The sequence below is a fragment of the Lygodium microphyllum genome, chromosome 30 (assembly GCF_053477565.2).
Source record: "Lygodium microphyllum isolate KBCC chromosome 30, Lygodium_microphyllum_v1.1.10, whole genome shotgun sequence".
Classification (NCBI taxonomy): Eukaryota; Viridiplantae; Streptophyta; class Polypodiopsida; order Schizaeales; family Lygodiaceae; genus Lygodium; species Lygodium microphyllum.
Window position 1 is genome coordinate 61,617,940 of NC_141164.1, and position 7,329 is coordinate 61,625,268.

The following is a 7,329-nucleotide window of genomic DNA, read 5'->3' on the forward strand; positions in this document are numbered from 1 at the left end:
TCCAAAGAGACTCATTTTGTTGGTAATATTTTGATGGTAAGATTATTTTAACTAAAAATTATTTAAATTAATACAATAACCAAATTTTAAATATGGGTTTTGAGTAGTAGCTATGGCAAGAGATATGATTAAGATCACCTTCACATGGTCCTTTGGATATAGAGAGTCATTTTCAAAGCCGAATTCACTCTCTGTATTCTTCTTCAAGTTACATTACTAAAAAAAATCTAAGCATTGCTCCATGGCAGATGGTGGCAATGGAGAATCAAAATCTTTGGGTATAGATGAAGATGGTGCAGGATCTCCCACTATAGTAATGTTTACTAGCCTAGAAAGTAGTATTGGCAATCCAAATATGGATCTTGATGTGATTCTCTAGCCATAGTCCCTTTGAGTTCTATCCCCATGTGAACAGTATCTAAAGCTTTAGAATAGGCTTTAGTTATGAACTTTAGGGGGAATCTTTAATAGCAAAAACCTCCCTTTGATTGCATAAACCCATTGACCTCCAATTTTTTTAAACAAAATCAATAAGGCTTTCTTTAATAGGTAGCAATGTACTTCACTACTATGAATAAGCTTATGGGATGCACTAGTGATTGTTAGAATAGTAGTGCCCCATATTCCCTACAAATTACAAAAATGCCAACCACTAATGAGACGACACTGTACTATAGGCAAAGGAAGCAGTTGACATTGGGACTAGCAAGTTACATGGCAACTATTTTTTAAAGCATAAATATAAAAGGTATATGCTTTAAGGCTTTGTGCTTTCATGAAAGAATACCCCTCCCTTCCTATCCTATTGTAGTCTAAGAATGAAGGATGGAAGTAGATTGATTATTAGAAAATATTAATCTCCACCTCTTTTACTCCTTAAATTGATATAAATAGTTCTAAGCATTGAAAGGTGAAGATGAGAGAATGTTGACTTGGAAAAGGGCGTACTCTTTATATATGTAAATGCTAATAGTAGTCAAAGTGTATTTTATGGAATTACTTGCCACTAGTGAAAATCACTCATGTACAAACAAGTAGTCTCATGATTGAAATGGATAGATGTCTATGCCAACTTCTTGCTCAAGGGAGAACATGCCTCAGTGCACAGACAATAACCCTCTAGCTAATAAGTGCCTCACATGAGTTTCCTTACATAGGCTAATAAATACCTTCTAGCAAAAAAAATAGATAATATTGGGGATTTAACCTTATCAACTATGTCCAAGCCATCTTTTCTACTTGATTGTGATGATAAATTCAAGATTTCCCACATAGTGAGATGACCTTTGAATAGAGCCATTATAGACATAAGGATACTATTGCAAACAACAACCATACTATATATCTAACCTTTAAAGAGGCCTCATGTGTATTTAACACATACTACTGCAGAGAAAAAACAAAGAAGCAAGATGTGCAATTTAAAAATATATTGGCAAGAGTCTAGCAAAACATAAATATGAAGTGTATACATAAATAGAAGCATCAGAAGTTTTCAATGACTTATAGACAAACATAATAGTTTTGACTACATTCAGCCTAGATGTTACTTGAGTCTTGACTTGTATATTAGATGAGGTCTATGTGACAAGATGGAAAAAAGGTAACCTTTGTGGATCTAGCCTTTGGGTTAGATAAATTACTTAAGCTAGCAGCAACTCGAGGTATACAATACTAAGTTTTTGGGTGTGGGAGCTATCAAAATAGGGGTCCCTATTTTGGGGTTGGGGGCTACTTTCACAACCCTTGGTTGGGGGGGCTAGTGGCCTCTTGACAACACGTGTTAAGAGGGCAATGTCCTTGGCCCAATGAGAAAGGAAATACTCCTTGGAATATTCTTTGGTCACTAGTAAAGGATTATAATATTGTAGGAGAGGATGATGAAAAATAGGAGTAAAGTCTCTATCATAGTCAATATTACTATCCTCTTTTCACATCATGCATATTGTTATCACTAGCCCTATTGTTAGTGGGGATATTGTAGTACTTGAGGTTTCCAAAGTACTAGGGAATTGAACTTAACTTGATTGGAGCAATACATGAAGAAATATCATGGCACCAAAGAGATGTCTAGGAGATTTGAGTCTTCCATTGAGGGATGTTCCTTCAAGCATGACAACTATGGTAAAACACACTATACATGTAGTTGTCAAATCGGACTCACTCTTAAAATATGGACACAATATCATTTCATTTCATAATTTTGATGGGATAGATAGGATACCTACAAAATAAATTTGATACAATATCTACAAAAACTCCTCAAAACCATCATCATCTATCTTTACCTTAGTCAAAATTCTTATATCTAGCCTCATGTTCTTCATGTATCATCTATCTAGAGTACCATCTAAGATTCATAGTGGAAGTGCATGAGTGGACCAAAAGTCATCTATATATCAGTATGTTTGGAATTGAAGAAATTTTATTCTTCTCTTAAGTGTTGTGTACTCTTTTTGAGAATTTGTAAATTACATAGTATTAGAGCCCAAGGGCTCTAGACATTGAAGAGTTTAGGCATTTAGAAGTGGTTTAGGCATATCAAGATGTTCCACTGAAAATCCCAACATTCAGGGTTCATCAACCAACATTCAACAAAGACAAGTTACATATTACAAACTATATCTTCTACAAGTTTAAAATTACCTTTCTTACGAGCTCTTAAAGATAGTGAGAAGGATTCACCCAAAACTAAAACCTACCTTCTTGGACCCATCAAATTTGAGTGCAATGATTCCTCCAAATCATGATCTTCTACAAGCTTGAAAATTAAGGAATATATATATGTACTACATTGAGATGGCAAGCTCAACACTTGCGGACATTGATGATGAATCGCTTGGTTAGATGGGTCCACATGTCTACGTTTAGTAGTTTGGTGATCATTTTTGACTCTTACATAGCCACTTACTTATTACTTATTATATTTGGTTTGTTGCACCTACCTACAACTTGCATAGTTATAGCACCAATTAATTAGTATAGTTGGTTATGCACTAGTTAACTTAATAGGTCATTTTCCTTTATGTTGTATCTTATCTATACTTGGTGTACATTGTATTGTGTATGAAAGAAGAAGAAGCAACTAGCAAGAAAATGTTTTGTTCTCCATCTCTCTTCTTGTGTTCTTGAGTGAGCTTCCTCTTGTGTATATGGTATGTGTTTGGTGCAACAACTCAAGAAAGTTCCCCCACATGCAATTTGTGACATAGTAGTAGAGCAATGCCACTACAAGAGGCTCATTTTTAAGGCTAAAGTGAAGAAAAATAAGTAAGTGTTGGGGGTAAAGGCGCCTCCGCCTAGCTGCTCGTGTATTACTACACTGACAATAACTGCCACTACACACTGTAGGTGGCGGACGTCTGTCACAGTCACTTATTCTTTATTCTTTTAGTGACAGTTTGAATAAAGGAAGGCCCGACCACACATTGTGGTTGTTGGAGTTCCCACTTTTGAGTCTCTCTCTCTCTTTTCTCTTGCTCTCCATCCGCCATAGTTCTCACTACCAAGCTTCTTCCTCCTGGGTTCCACTTCCCTTTCAACTGGTATCAAAGCAAAGGTATTGGAGCTTGCTCGACATTCTCTTTAGCCCGGATTTGAGGAGCTTCAACTCAAGCTTCAATGGCAGCCATGGCACCCTCATTTGCAGGTATGTTTTGATCTCTCGCCTCCTCCTCGAGCTTCCGAACCTTCATTGATTTCTTCCCAAGCTACATTGGAGCTCCCTTGACATTGCCAAGTGCCCCCGAGGGCTGAAGAAGATCTCCCAGCCCCAAGGATTATCCTGCGCAACTTTTAATGCATTTTTAGGGGGTTGGGCTGATATACTCCTCGGCATTTTCCTACTCCTTCTCGGCTTCCCGGCACTCTTGGCAACCTTCCCGAGCATTGCTTGACTCCACAACATTGGTGCTTGACTCCCGGTGATCTATTCGAGTGCTTCTCCCTTCAACCCTTTGATGTATACATAGTCCCAGGACTATCAAAACAGGGCAATACTTGACATTTATTGTTTTATACTTCTTGGCATTGCCCGTTTGATGCCTATTGATGATGGGTGATGCCTGGATGTTATGGGATGCTATGTCTATGCTTTGGGACTGATTTGGAGTAGATTTGAGCACTGTTTGAGCTTCATATAACAGTAAATTGCTTGCTTTAATACAATGGGATAAAGCTCATTTACTTGGTGTATGCATTGGTTCATGAATACGGGGCACTTCCTGGAGGTTTGAATGATCATACCGATGTATTTGGAGGTTTTCAAATGCTTCTTCTTGGTTTCGGAATGCTTTTGAGCTTGGATTAAGCTCCGACTTGGTTGTTCTTCACTCGAATTTGGCTTCAATTTGCATATTTTGGACCAGTTTATGTCTATTGTCACTGCTTGATATTTAGGCTTCTTGCATCTATGCTTTGGTCAGATATGGATGCCACTTGGTTTTCCCATGCTTGATAGTTACTTGGAGCTTCATCTTTAGATATATTTGAGCATTTTGGATCTACTGGACATTACATTTGGTTGTCAGTTACATGCTCTTTGAATGCTTTCACGATTATGCTTTATGGGTTTGAGATAGCTTGGGATTTATGCTCTGGACGTACCCTACTAGGATTTTGCATGTCTGATGCTATGTATTTGATGTATTAGAGTGTTGCTTGCTCTCTAGATGCATATTTGATGTATTAGAGTGTTGCTTGCTCTCTTTGCATCTAACTTCACTTCTAGTGGGAGCCTCTTGGTATATTTGGATGTATACAAAGTCTTATTTACAGATGAGCTTGAGCTTGTGGGATAGTTACATGCATTTGCTCTCTTGAGAGCTTTATGTCTACAGTGGGCTGATTTGATACACCTATTGGGGCAAGCACCTATCTCTGTCACAGGTTTGTCAGTTTTGTATGCATCTTGGATGGTTATGTATTGAGCTACTTGCTCTATCAATTGTGCTTGTGCTTGGTCTCTTCTCTTACCCCAAGTCCCATTACATGCATGACTTCTAGTCTTATGAGATGTCTCTTGCCTAACAGGTGATTGGTTTGACAGTTCTTGGTACCTACTTGCCCTTGGGAACTCACTGTTGGATGTATCTTGCTACCAGACAGTTGCAGTGACATATGTATCAGTGATTGCTTCATTTTGGGACAGTTTTACATACTAATGTTATTCATTACAGCAAGTTGAAATTTGGAAATTTTGAGCACTTCTATGAGGGTAATGCTTACTATTTGATGTTATCTTGGTCATATTTGGTGGACAAGTGCTTCTCTTGGTGAAATCCACCCTTTCAGGCAGTTTTAGCAGTGGTTTTAGTGCATTTTTTGCTAATTATAGCAACCTACAATTTTACTTTTTTGCTTTGATTTGGGACAGTATGGCTGGTCATTTGAAAGATATAGCTCTCTTTAACATTGCCAAGTTGGATGGTCCCAACTATGAACATTATATTAGGGAATTTGGGAATCCTCATATAGTTTGGGAGTTCCCAATATAGTTAATATTTGGCCACATGATCAAATCTTGTCCCTTTGAAAGTGGAGTCTACCCTAATTACTATATAGGTTGCCTTTCCAAGTCCCACTTTGAAGCATGGGTTAAGATTTAGCCACATGGTCAAATCTTTACCCCTTATTTGAAAGTGGGACTTGGGAGATTCCCAAATTCTCTAATATGGTGTTTATAGGTATTGGAGGTCCCAAACATGACAGGTTTTGGTGCAAAAGTTGCAGATTAAACCCTTACATTTCAAGGGTGTTAACCTGAGGATATGGATGATTATGTCTGGATGGAAGTTGATGAGCTATGCAAGTCTACCATTATTTTGTCACTCTCACAAGAGGTCCATCATAATGTTGTTGAAGATGAAAATCAGAGTACATGGGATTTATGGGAGAAGATTCAAGAGATTTATGCTCCAGCAGAGTCTTGCATCACAAATGTATTGGCTGAAGCAATTAATAGACCTTTGTATGAAGGAGGGGACCTCCCTTTCATCTCATTTCAATCAGTTTCATGCTATCATGAAGAGTTTGTTGTCATAGGGTATTGAGTCAAAGACAACTTACACCCGTTGTTTCTGCTTGGTACCTTTCCTGAATAATGGGATGTCTTCTGTATTGACATATGCACGAACAAGCTTGATGGGCTGAAAATTAAAGATGTTGAGAGTGCTTTATTGACTGAGGAAATCAACAGGAGAAACAATGATGCTTCCCGCTCTTCACATGCATTGACCATTAGAGGTGGCAGAAATGGCAGGCATGATAATGATCATAAGGGCAAGGACTCTCAGAAGTCCAAGTCCAAATCACGTGGTCACAGTAAGTCTCGGACGGAAGTTTGATCTTTTACCTATAATTATTGTGGGAAAGCATGACATATTAGGCCACAGTGCCATAAAATGTGTGATGATAAGTGCAAGGAAAAGGGAAAAGAAAAGTGTAGGAAAAGTCTTTTGAGCGCAGCATTGTACCTGCAAAGTCCAATGTGAAGATAGAAGAGGTTAATGTCATGCAGGCCATTGATTCTGATGATTACATACTTACCGCTTCTTCATGTGATGCCTTACAAACTTGTGAGATACATTCTATGTATGCGCAATGCTGGCTCTTAGATTTGAGCGCGTCCTTTCATGTGACACCCTGTAGAGATTGGTTTCATACCTATCGTACCATGTCTAGTTTTATGTGACTTGGTGATGACAAGTCTCTTGACATTGTGGGCATTCGAGATGTTAGGCTATAGTTTCCTTTTGGGCAGTTATTTTGTATTGCATGATGTATGCCATGTACCCGCATTGACTCCCAGCCTTATGTCAGCTGGAAAGCTTGATGATGCAGGGTATTTTGTGTCTTTTGGAGACTCTACATGGAAGATTACTCGTGGCATACTTGTACTTGCAAGAGGTTCCAAGTTTGGCAGCCTCTATTCCTTACTTGTATTTGGAGCTACATTGGATCATCTTTTGTCTATTCCCCATGTATCCCTTTGGCATGCTCATTTGGGGCATATGTCTCTTAAAGGAATGAAAATGCTCTGTGCTTTGCAGTATCTTCCGCCTTTTGACTCTTTGCATTTTGATTCTTGTGATTATTGTTTGTATGGCTGGCAGACTAGAAATACGCATAAAAAGTCTGGTAAGAAACGCATGGGTGAGCCATTGGCTCTTGTGCACTCAGATGTATGTGGGTCCATGCCGTGTCAGTTAGTTGTTGGTGGCGAAAATTACTTTGTTACTTTCATAGATGATTACTCACATAAGGTTTGGGCTTATCCCATAAAGAGGAAATCTGATGTCTTAGACACATTTCATTGTTGGCTTGCATTGG